The following is a 13,039-nucleotide window of genomic DNA, read 5'->3' as shown; positions in this document are numbered from 1 at the left end:
CGCTTAACACGCCTATAAAAGTACCGCTTTCCTGGCCTTTTACCAAATAACTGAGCCAAGATGGCGCCCTGCAAAGAGACTATTAACTACCTTGGCAGCTTTATTCCTTTTCGTGCATCAGAAGGCAAAATTTTATTAATGAGTCAGACATAAACCAGAGAAGGACACCTGTATTTTCCACGCAAAGTGAAAGCAGCAGTCCTTGTAATTTGGCTTGTACCTGTGTTATGAGTTTTATAGCAGATGCGTTTAAACTGCAGTGCTGCCACTGCACTTTAGTTAAATGGGGCTTCTGTTCAACACCTGGATTCTAAATAGACACAGGAATTCATTTAAAAAGATGCTATGCAAGGGCTGGGGGGGAAATAAAAAATGAGAAGCTTGTACATTGTACGCTCACAAGCCACAACATTAGGCCCACCTAATACCCCTGTTGTGATATTGTATTCATCTGAAATGACCCTCTTTGCACGTTTATACAAATAAAATATGCTGCCAAGACACAAACAGAAAGAATCACCAAGTTTTAAGCTATTTTGTTTTGGGTTTTGAATTCTAACAGTATCTCTGGTAGCCCGTAGTGTTATTAAACTTATTTTTCACCTCAGTGTTTGTTTTAAAAAAAAGTATTATTTACCATTATTGATATATTTTATTTTATTATTAATTTACTCATCCATTGATTTTCCACCTATGATTTTATATATTTTGTTTATTTTTTCTCTCTTGTATTTCTTTCTTTACATTCTTGGTGTATTTATTAATTTATTAGTGTAGTTTATATCATTATTTATTGTTCATTTTATTTATTTATTCATTTATTGATTTAACTTTTCCCCCACTTACAATTGTATATATTTTGTTTATTTCTTTTTTTCTGTTGTATTTTTTCCCTTTACATTTGTTTAAATCAGTAATTATTCTTTTTTTATTACATTTTTCAGTGTTATTTATTCATCAGCTTTATTTATTCATGTTGTTTTTCATTTCCATGCTGTTTTATTCATTTATTGACGAACTGTCACTGCTTTGTCATCACTGTTAATTACTCTTGCATGTATTTTCACACTGACTTTCACCATGGCCACTTTTATTACTGTTTTTCTTACATTATTTTTGCATTTGTTCATGGAGTCTCACTTTTTACAATGATTCAGTTTTAAAATGTCATTTATTATTTATATATATGTTTATAAATGACCGATTTATACATCTATTTATGCTGGTGTATGCATCAATCTGTCTTTTTCCCATGCAGTAAATACAGGACTGACTCTGCATCTCGCCCCCCCACCCCCACCCTCCATGCCGCTCTCTCGTGCCTCTCTCTCTAACCCCCCCTGCACACCTCCTACCACCTCTCCTCCTTCTCTTGGCTCTGGTTGCCAGAGCAGAGGCAACACAAGAGGACGTATCCTGTTACTCTTCTCTCGCACACTCAGACCTCCGCTAGAAAACACACACATTAACATCTATCCATTCTGGAGTGTGTGTGTGCGTGTGTGTGTGCGTGTTTGCGTGTGTGTTGTCTTCTTTTTCTTTTATTTTGAGGAGTTGCGCCCACCCTGTGTTTCGTCTGGATGTTATTGGTTGGATGGTCCGTGCAAAAGTGGATGTTCAGCTCATGGCTGCTACGTCGACAAGGAGGAGGAGGATAACAGGGTGAGTATGTGGTAAAAGTGTGTGTTGTGTGTGCGAGTGTAGTAATAAATAAATGGTATGGTTTGAAAAGTTGAAAAGTGCTGCTTTTTGCTGAGAGGATCTGTCCGTGGTGCTGAATCCATGATGCTCAATCGTGCCATTTATATGCAGCACTTCACTTCATCACAGCATAAATGTGTGTATGCATCATACCGTCACTGTCTGTCTGCGTGTGTGTGTGTGTGCGCGCGCGTGTGTGCGCGTTTTCAACAAGTAGGCTACGGAGAGCGTAAGGTCTGTCTGCGTCCAAGCCGGTTACCTCACGGCAGCCGGTGTCTCGGATTAGGAAGGGAGAGTCATCCGATTAGCTAAATGAAGGCAAGCTGTCGCCTCCTCCTCTTCCATTTCCTCCATGCATGCACAAGCGCAGGGCGGTGGGAGAAAGTCAAAGGTTGCGTGTGTGTGTGTGTGTGTGTGTGTGATGGTGTTATAAACAGGTGGTTGTTTTTAGTCATGACTTGATCAATGGATAGATAAGATTGATAACTTAGGTGCATTAAGTGGTCGACTGAATGATTAATCGTTAGATTAATTCATCAATACCTTTCTTGTTATGGCTGGATAGGTAGGTAGATGGAGTGATCAATTCAGGAATCTATATACATGTATAGATAGATCAGTTGAGAGGTCATTCTTTCACTTGGTGGGTAGATTGGTTGATCAGTTGATTGACTAATTGATCATTAATTGATTGACATAAACATATGGATGGTTTCACAGGTAGACTATATGTAGTTCTATATGTAGTTCAGATTTCAAGTTGATGGACTGGATTGGTTTCATATGATAAATAGATAAAGGTGGTTTAGTCAGTCACTAGGTAGATTGATTTATTGATCTGTTAATCGATCAATTGATTTCATTCTGCGGATGGGTAAGTAGGTAGACTGATTAATGGTTTGATCGACTGCTTGAGTTGACGTAATGAATTTCTGGATGACAGACAGACAGACATCTGATTGATTGATTGATTGATTGGTTAATCGACTGATTTCATATTATAGATGGGTTTATTTCATATGATAGAAAGATTGATGGATTTATTATTGTATTAATTAGGGATGCTCTGAGAGATCGGCCACCGATTAGTATCGGCCGATTTCCGTAAAAAAACACGTGATCACCATGCGGCACCGACACGACAGTCCATGTAATGACGACACAAACATGACATGAATGTACATGTCATGTACATGTGTGCTGTGTCACAGTGACAACACCTGTATTGAACCGACAAGGAACACACTTTGTCCCGTATTGCTGCGAGTATCAACACTAGTCCCTGAAACCTCAATGGCTTCAGTTTGGCAGCCTGCCACAGGCTATGCCAATTGATGCCAGTGTGTTCGATCACTCCCTTGTCAACGTATTGATGTTCGCCTTATCTTGCATCTTTCTTTACACGCTTTGCCTACTGTAGCTGTGCGATAGCTGTTAACGGCCGCAGCTCATCGGTATCAGAATCGGCAGCATAAAACCCTGATTGGAGCATCACTAGTATTGATCAATTATTTCATATTATAGGTAACTAGGAAGGTAGGTTACTTGATCAATTGCTGTAACAATCGATTGATTAATGGATTTATTGAGTTCATATTATGGATGGGGGGCTGCATAGATGGATGGAGGGATTAGAGGTCGATTGATTGATAATTTATTGAACTTGAATTGTGGACGGACTGACAGTGCTAGATAAGCAGATTGATTAATCGATTTATCAAATGATTGGTTTCCATCCATCCATCCATTTTCTATGCCGCTTCTCCTCAGGCTGGAGCCTAACCCAGCTGACTTTGGCCGAGAGGCGGGGTACACCCTGGACTGGTCGCCATCCAATGGCAGGGCACATATAGACAAACAACCATTCACACTCACATTCATACCTATGGACAATTTAGAGTCTCCAATTAACCTAACATGCATGTTTTTGGAATGTGGGAGGAAACCGGAGTACCCGGAGAAACCCACACCCACACGGGGAGAACATGCAAACGCCACACAGAGATGCCCAGGGGAGAATCAAACCGATCTCCAGACTGTGACTGTGTGGCCAACATGCTAACCACTAGACCACCGTGCATCCTATGATTGGTTTCATATTATTGAATCGTAGATCAATTGTAGGAAGGTAGATTAACTGATTGCTTAACTGAGTTGAATGTTTTCATATTCTGGATAGCTAAGTAGATTGAATTATTGAAGACTTGATCAACTGGCAAATCAATGATTTGATTGGTTAAGTTCATATTATGTATCGATGGACGAATCGACAGACTGCTAGGTTGATGATTGATTGAGAGGATGGGGAGAGCTTGATAGAAAGACAAGTAAGCACAAAGGGTAGATAGGCTACCATGTCAGTAAATGCATTGATGTGACTCTGCTGAGTCATATGTGCTAATGGCTGCCTTTGACAAACAGCACAATATTCCGAGTGTGTTATGAAAGGCTGCATGTGAGTGCATATTAGACCATTTGCCTCCACCTGAGTGTTTGTGTGAAGTGAATGTGTTTGTCCAACCTGGGACGCGTCCACCTCTCAGCATGTCAAAGCCTGTTAGTCATGCTGGATGACAGAAGCAGCAGGTTTCACATTTAAAGAACGGCTGCTGCTGCTGCTAAAGTGCTTAGAGAGTTGGAGAGTTTGTCCTAGAAGGGATGTGACAAAAGAAGAAAGAAAGTTTATTCAATTCACAGTCATAGTATGTGATTTAAGTCATCATATGTTGAAAGATTTATGGATCCACAACATCCACAAAACTTTTCATTTTCACTCAATTTTTTGTTTCTTTCTTTTTTTCTATTATTTTTTTTTTGTTTTACATAAATGATCTAAAACTAGATAATTATTGTCAAGTTTACAGTATTTATAAAGTGCCATTCGCACACAAGGTAATTCTTTGTGCTTTACAGAAAAGAAGGGTAAAATCACTTCATAAAGTAATTCCATAAAAACATAAAATCATTTTAAAATCATTACATACAATTCCATAAATCATTCCATTAAAAAAATAAAAATAATAATTAAAAATGAAGAGTGCAGATAAAATACTTTGAGTTGTCAAATGCACAGTTGAATAGAAGTGTTTTCATCTTGGATTTCAACATTGCCAAAGTTGAGGATTGTCGCACATCTTCTGGAAGACTGTTCCAGATTTTGAAACGCATGTTTAGTCCAGACTCTGGGCACCTGCAGGAGACCCGTCCCTGAGCTTCTCAGAGCCCGAATATAAGTTTATGTGGTTCTAAGAGATGTACTTTGGCACAAGCCCATGAAGAGACTTGTACACAAGCAAGGCTGTTTTAAAGTCGATTCTCTGAGCGACAGGAAGCCAGTGCAGAAACCTGAGTACTGGACTAATATGGTCATAATTCCTGGTTCTAGTCAGGACTCGAGCAGCAGCATTCTGTAGGTACTGCAGCTGTTTTACAGCTCGTTTAGACAGCCCGGTGAGAAGGCCGTTACAGTAGTCCTGCCTGCTGGAGACAAAGGCATGGATTAGTTTCTAAGTAATATTATGACTTCATTATTTTTCTTAATGAAATGTACAAAACAGTTTCTTTGTAAAAATTCAACTTTATTCTCGTAAACGTACACATTTTGTTTTGTTAAAAAATGGCAATTTTTTTTCTTGTAAAAATACAACTTTATTTTCTTCATACAGCATTTAAGTTTTTTGTAAAAATATAACTGTATGGTGCTACGTTGGTTAAGTAAAATGTCCATTAATCCATCCATTTTCTATGCTGCTTCTCCTCTTTAGGGTCGCGGGGGTATGCTGGAGCCTACTCAGCTGCCTTCAGGCGACAGGCGGGGTACACCCTGGACTGGTCGCCATATAGACAAACAAGCATTCACACTCACATTCATACCTATGGACAATTTAGAGTCTCCAATTAACCTAACATGCATGTTTTTGGAATGTGGGAGGAAACCGGAGTACCCGGAGAAAACCCACACACACACGGGGAGAACATGCAAACTCCACACAGAACTGCCCCAGGGGAGAATCAAACCCAGGTCTTCCCGATCTCCAGGCTGTTACTGTATTGGCCAACATGCTAACCACTAAACCACCGTGCGGCCCTAAAGTAAAATGTATTCTTCTAAAATTACAGTCATCCCTCATTCATAACGGTTAATTGGTTCCAGACCCGACCGTGTTAAAGGAATTTCTATATATAATATAGATATAATATATTTCTATATTTCGATATAGGGTTCAATATTAATACATTGAATATTTTCATAGATAGAGTATAGAAAACCTGTTTATGACTTTCTAAATCTGTTTTTTTTAAACATTATTAGAGCCCTCTAAAGATGAAATAACATTCCTATAGTCACATTTCCACTCCTATTATTCATTGTTTACACCACATTGCAACTGTTATGCTGCGGGTACACGAGACTTCACCAGTTAGCCTCAAATGTCTTTCTTCTAAACTTAAGAAGCCAAAAACGTACCACTTCCACACGGAATGGGAGAACTATTTTTCACTCTATCATGTCGGACATGCCAGGGCTGACGTCATGACTTCATGCACTGTTAAAAGGACAATTCGAATTTTTTGACATGAAGTTGTATGACATCCCCATCAGCAGTGTAGTGCATCAACAGTGACTTACCCCCACTTGGTAACGTGAGCCCAGTTCTGGTCTGTTTTAATCTATACACAGTATGTGTATATACTGTATATGTACTATTGGACATATCCCATAGCAAAGCTGCATCTCACTGCATTGATGAATGCTGATGTGCTCACTAATACAAACTAACAGGCCAGTAATTCGCTTGCAAAACTCAAATGTCATATTTTCATGGTTGCAGCAGACAAAATTTAATGGCGTCTCGGGTTCTCTGATTGTATAATATAACACCATTTGGCTTGCCGCAGTGTTATGAGGGAGAAATCAATCTTGTGATTTGACACATCAATTCCTAATGAGGGGGCTGCCATTAAAAGTGTTGAGAGGATTTAAAGTGGTGGTGGTGGTTTGCTAAGAGAGCCACTGTGGAATGGCACTGACACGGTAGATAACATACCTTACTGTTTATTTGTGCCAAGGGAGCGTGTGACAATCTTTGGTGGCTGTACACACTTCTCAGCGTTGTGACCAGTTTCCAGCATGATGCCTAATCAGACTAGTGAAGTCCCTTGGCTGGATCACTCTGGAAGCAAGCGCTGATGTTGCATTTATAGATTTATGTTCATCCTTCATGATGACTCTGCTTCATTATCCTAAAATTGGTATCATCTCTTGTTTGCTAACTTGCGAACAGCAGTTGAGACACTTTTTTTGGTGTGTTGGAGTAACAGGAAGAAAAGCTCTGACTTGTGGAGAAGTCATTTGGTGGCAGTTTGTCTGAATGTATGAATCTCTAGACCCTGATAATAAGATGACACTTTTCTTTTAGGGAAAAAATACTGCGTATCTCAGCTTGTAGTACATATTACTGAAGATACACAAACTTGTCTAGTAATGACACTAATACATTTTGTTTATATTGAAAAATCTCAACGCGCCAACCCTTAATATAAGACAACCCTGAATATAACATGACCCCTATTTTTTTTCAAGACCTGTTTTTGTAAAAATATATTTTTAGACTTTTTATGATTTTTTTCTACGGAAGAAATACCGTACTTTATTTTCGGTCAACCCAGAAATACATCTCAGATTGTAGTACATATTACTTAAGAGACGCAAACTTGTCTGACCTGGATATAAGACAATCCCTATTTTGAGTTGATTTTATTTTATTTTTTTTACATTTTAAGATTTTCTTTCTAGGGTAGAGATGATATCTTTTATTTTGGGTAAACCCAGTAATGTATCTCAAATTGTAGTACAAATGAGGTAATATGCGCAAGACAACCCTTCTTTTTTAAGACCCGTTTTTGAAAAAATTGGGTGGGCTTTTTGAAAACGAATAACACTCATATAAATACTGTCAGCTCGCTCCCTGTTACCCGATGGTTTCAGTGGCCACGCTGGTCACGCTGCGTTTTTTTCAACGGCCTGTGTGAGAGATTGGATTTACATTCAACAGAAACAACCAAGGTAATTGTGCCTAACGAGATTATGTGCCTGCTGGCCAAAACATTTGTGAATCTGCATATCTGGCAACCCATGCAAGAGAGCGACTGAAGCTAATCAGCCTAACTTATTTTCACCACTCACATGACAATGTTGCATGAGGAGTCCCACCCATTTCCAATTGTACAGCCATTTTGGAAATCTAGTAGCATTAAAAACAAAAATGCGTTTCTTAATTCATTCACTCCAAACATGCTAATTTAATAAAAGATCTCCAGACTTTACCCCAATATCTATGAAATGGGCCAATAGTTCTTTGTTTGGGCCACTTCTGATAAAAGTTTGCAAGTGTGTCTGAATCCCAGTGGGAGATTAAACGAGCACAGTTTTAATCCATTATGGTAAAAAGATCTGAGAATGGCTGCCCCACTTTAATATCCTAAGTAGCTTTCTCTCTGATCAGCACCTCCCCAAACTTTTCCAGTCTGGACACAAATAGGAAGGAATGAGTCAATCGTCTGTGTATATACTCATGTATGGTGGGCGTTTTACAACCCAAGGAGCAATTAAAAGCTCTTAACTTTGGCTGGAAATGTTAAAACTGGAAGTAATGATGCAGCCACATAGTTTATTTAGGATCACCCGTTACCTTAGAAACCAATGTTTGTGGGATCATTTGCTTATTAAACAAGGTTTTTACAATCTTGAAATCGGGTGACATTTTAAGATATAAGATATTTATAAGATTATTATCAATATGTTTTATTATTATTATTGTTATGATTATTATTAGTAGTAGTAACAGTACATTTTGTTGTTGAACTTCCGGTTGTATTTTGTAATTGGTTCTTTAGGAACGTGTTAGTTTCCTGTTAGCTAGCTGTTCTCTTATTAAACTTACAACACTTTTGGTTGTGGTTAGCTAAGCTACTAAACTACACGGATTACTTTTTCAATGCTGAGTGGTTGTATGATTATTTTAGTCATAATTTCAGTTTTTATTGTTATTAGTAGTAGTGGTGGTTGAAAGGATACATTGGTCATATATTAGCATGCTCATGGTAGCAATATGATGCATATATGTAGTATATAACATAGATATGGTATATACATATACATAGCGATAATAAATATAATATTGGCCATATGTAAACAGTATACTGTATATGTGTCTTCCTGTAGGGAAGGCTCTCAGGAGGACACATCTCTAACCAAAACAATGTGTTGCAAGATAAAGATAAGGATAAAGATAACATGGCTGTGGGGGAAGCTTTACGAGCGGAATGAATAACACAGAGGACCACACAGCAGGATGCAGGAAATATTCGCATGATAAATCAAACCAATGGAACCACTTCTTGCAAGCCAGGAAGAGAAGCTCAAGGAGGACCCCCCTGTGAAAGCTTCCCAAAGACTAGATAAGGAGGAGTCTACGCTGAGAGTTTGCAGACGTTTTCAGAAGCATCAGGAGCAGAGGGAGTGTCTCCCTTTTCGGGGAAATTGTATCTTTTTGCTTCAATCAATCACACTGTAAAATAAATCAAGACTGTGAATCTGAAACTGGCGGACGCTTGGTGACTTTAGTTTCGACAATGAAAAATGTCCCCAATCACATGGTAGTAGTGGTAGTAGTATGAGGTTGTTTGTCTTGTGTATTCTCTATGTAGATTGGTCTTTTACTGGTAGGGTCCCAGCTCCGGGTTTCGATTTCCTGTTTTATTCTGTAATTGTTATTTACTTCCTGTTAGCGAAATATGCATCTGTTGCTTCGTGTGCTCTTTTGGTAATTTTTCAGCCCTTTTGGGTTTAAAACTTCATTTCTATTTTTCTTTTGGTCTGTATATGATTATTTCCTCTTTCTTACTTTATGTGGATTTTATTCGATGGCTTGGGAACTATGTGAGTGAATTTTATTCACCTTACCTTAATTTAAGTCTCACCTCACGTCATTTGCAATAATGTTATTTGTACGAAAGGGTCAACATTCTCATGAAGCCACCCTGATTATTGCCCCATTTTTGTACGGATAGTTCCAACATGCGACTCAAGATTGCTTGTCGTAGTAAGGACTTGTCAGCAAGGATTTCCATTCCAGATAGTAAGAAAATAAATAAAAGGTGAGTTGTTATTGTGTGGGGGTTTTTTCACTCGGGAGAACGCATCGATGTTTATCCCTGCAGACAGGAGACACAGTGGTGAATGGTGTGTGTGTCTGTGGCTGCACGTCAAGCAGTGTGTTAGCAGTGTTAAGTCTTACCCCTGGCTGGGTGTGTGTGAGTGTGAGAGAGGAAGATTACAGTAGCCCAGGGGTGTCAAACTTGTGCCATGAATGGCGGAGACACTGCAGGTTTTTTTTTTCCCAGCCGGTCTCTAAAGCAGGTGATTGTAATGATCAACACCTCCTTCAATTTGAGAGAAGGCGCTAATCAATTAACTCACCTGCAGAAGGAACACAACTGGTTGGAGAGAAAATCTGCAGCGTCTCGGCCCTCCATTGACACATGTGCAGTAGCCAGATCCAGCTTCAAAGTGTCTAGTGTTGTTGTGCCAGGTTGGCATGTTTACACAGGTGAATGTGGTGTTGACACACACACACACACACACACACACACACACTTGGCTTTGTGTTCAAGATGCAGCTCAACAGAACCTGACTTCCCCAAAAAGAGTCAAACGCTACAGCAACGGTGGTTATCAACTTACTTAGTCAAGTCCGCCTCTCAGATATGTGCTCAGTGCACATTCACATAAGAGGGGGTGTTTGATGTCACATGATTCTACTTCCACTCAAAAATGTAGCTAGTGTATTTTACAAAATATTAATTCTTATTGTTATAATAAAGAAGTGTTTTGTTGCAGTTGATTGATGCCTCGTAGTGCTTATTCCTCCAGCAAATATTGGAATATAAGAGGACTAACGGGCTGAGTACTCGCGCAAGGCTAATGTGACATATATGCATTGGCCTAATTATTAATATTTCATATTGCATTTGATTCCTGATGCTCAGCTCAAAAAGGGAGCAAATGTAGCGCATTCTCTCGGCTGAAAATCCTTCTTATTGAGAATTTAATTAGGGAATGCTCGCGAATCAGTGTGATTTCAAAGTAGCCACTCTTGTCGCAGTGCTGCCTGAATTATTCTTGTTCTCGATAAATGGTGGCACCATCTCCGAATGAGTTACACAGTGAAACAGCGGCGCTTTCATAGTGGATTTTAATGAGAAAGTCTGGATATAACCTGGTCTGGACCAGGTTATGGGTTTAGCCTAAGTTACTACAGTATGGTGATATACTGCAGCTGCTTTAAAAGAGAGCTATCTTCATTGAACGAGCCACATATTGCAAAACGAGTTTAGTAGGTGAGCGAGGTGTGTTGAGTGTAAAGCCAGGCTTGCCTGTTTAACAAAGGTAGCTCTCTTTGAAAGCGGCTATATCACCATGGTAACCTAGGCTAAGCTCATAACCTGGTCCCGACCAGGTTGTGTCCAGACTTTCATCTTAAAATCGTCTATGAAAGTGCCGCTGTTTCACTATTTATTTGGAGATGGCGTCACCATTTATTGAGAACCTGCTGGACCTGGGAGCAAGAATAATTCAAGCAGCAGAATGACAACAGCGGCTTATTCAAGATGGCGCTGATCCGCTAGCATTCCCTGATGATATTATCCATCTATATGCGAGATAGATTTTGAGCCGAGGGAATACGCTAGATATGCTCACTTTTTAAACCGAGCGTTAGGAATAAAATGCAATATGAAATATTAATTCGGCCAATGTAGATGTACACGTCACATCAGTCCTTGTGTGACTACTCAGCCTGTTGGTCTTTTTATATGACAGTATTTGCTGGAGGAATAAATACTTTGAGGCATCAATCAACAGCAATAAAACACTTCTTTATTTCAACCAAAATGAAAAAGTAGTCCCAAAGGAAAAGTTGCCACAAAACACATCAACACTGCCACCTTGAGGTACAGTGTGTTGCATGTCTCCAGGCCAGACTGATACAACTAGGGATGTCCGATAATATTGGCCCACCAATATTATCGGCCCGATATTGGCATAAAAATGCAACATTGGTCAATATCGGTATTGTTTTTTTTCCCTATAATGAAAGCCAATGTAGCCCTTTAAGCACCAAAGTGCTAAATTTGCTGGTAATATGATGCCTCATTTAATTAATACTTTACACCAGGAGATGGCGGACATCTCTAACTTCAATCTGAGCAACATTTGTGGGCGTGTTTCTATGCAAAGTTTAGGGGTTTGTAGACTTTGAAGCCCTGTGTGTGTGCAGAGACTGTAGATTTGCGTGTTCATCAAAAAACTTTTCAAACAACATTTACAGACTGCGCACACTCAGTCTCACTTTCAATAAAACACACGCACACATTCGATTATTGAGGTAAGTCAAATATGAAAACAATATAGACATCATTCAAAAATGAAAAGACAGTTGTTGTCCTCCCTCGCTCTATTGGCGGTCACAGTGTTGCTCTTTGGCAATGATAACCTGTTTGAACACCTCATAATGCTCATTAAAAAATACTTGCTCATCTTGTGTAAAATACACCCGCTGGGATCGCTTTATTTTTGCGCAGAAGCAGAATAATATGGCGTCAAACGCCCTCTTTTATGTGAATGCGCACTGAGCACAAAGCTATACTGCTTGGGGAAGTTAGGTTTTGTTGAGCTGCATCATGAACACAAAGCCTGGTTTTGTTGACACACTTTCACAGTATACCACCCAGGAGTCATCCACCTGTTTATGAACACACACAACACACACACACACACACACACACACATGCAACACACACATACCCACTAGTGCATTGGTCTTATCAGTGGTCTCAGTAAGCGAGGCTGGGCTTTTAATCAGGGTCGGCTCTCCACATCAGACTGATTCCATCTTGCCTTCTCTCCTCTGTCTTTCTCTGCACTTAGCAACACCATTATGACCTGGAAATGTTGGAAAAATTGGGCCGCCGTAGGCACAGAATAGATTTACGCTCACATATTTTATTTACAAACTTTCTCCTCAAGTAATAAAAAGAATAAAAACTAGCAAATATTATATCATGGGTAAAGAAATACAGAATATATGAGAAATAATGCCTTACAATAATAATAATAATGAAAAAACATGACGACTCAAAGTACAATGCAGAAAATTCTAGCCATAACACGCACATATTGCCTTTATAAAACCTAGGGTGTCCAAATGCGTCCATCGAGAGAAGCAAACAATCTAAGGATGCAGAAGCCGCTTGTAAATTCTCTACCTTGTTGGAG

The 13,039-nt window shown here is 39.3% G+C and overlaps 1 protein-coding gene across 2 annotated transcripts in view; it reads left to right on the top strand.

The window, feature by feature from the left end:
• Positions 1 to 1,393: 1,393 nt before the first annotated feature.
• The window catches only part of LOC129174162 (protocadherin-15-like), a 177,590-nt gene continuing 165,944 nt past the window's right edge, over positions 1,394 to 13,039 (top strand). For both annotated transcript variants that reach the window (XM_054765847.1, XM_054765837.1), the window contains exon 1: positions 1,394 to 1,662. The gene's annotated coding sequence lies outside the window, so the exon portion shown is untranslated. The remainder of the gene's footprint in view (positions 1,663 to 13,039) is intronic.

Source organism: Dunckerocampus dactyliophorus, chromosome 2 (assembly GCF_027744805.1).
Source record: "Dunckerocampus dactyliophorus isolate RoL2022-P2 chromosome 2, RoL_Ddac_1.1, whole genome shotgun sequence".
NCBI classification, from domain to species: domain Eukaryota; kingdom Metazoa; phylum Chordata; class Actinopteri; order Syngnathiformes; family Syngnathidae; genus Dunckerocampus; species Dunckerocampus dactyliophorus.
Note: the sequence above shows the minus strand (reverse complement) of the source record. Positions and strands in the feature narration are given on the sequence as shown.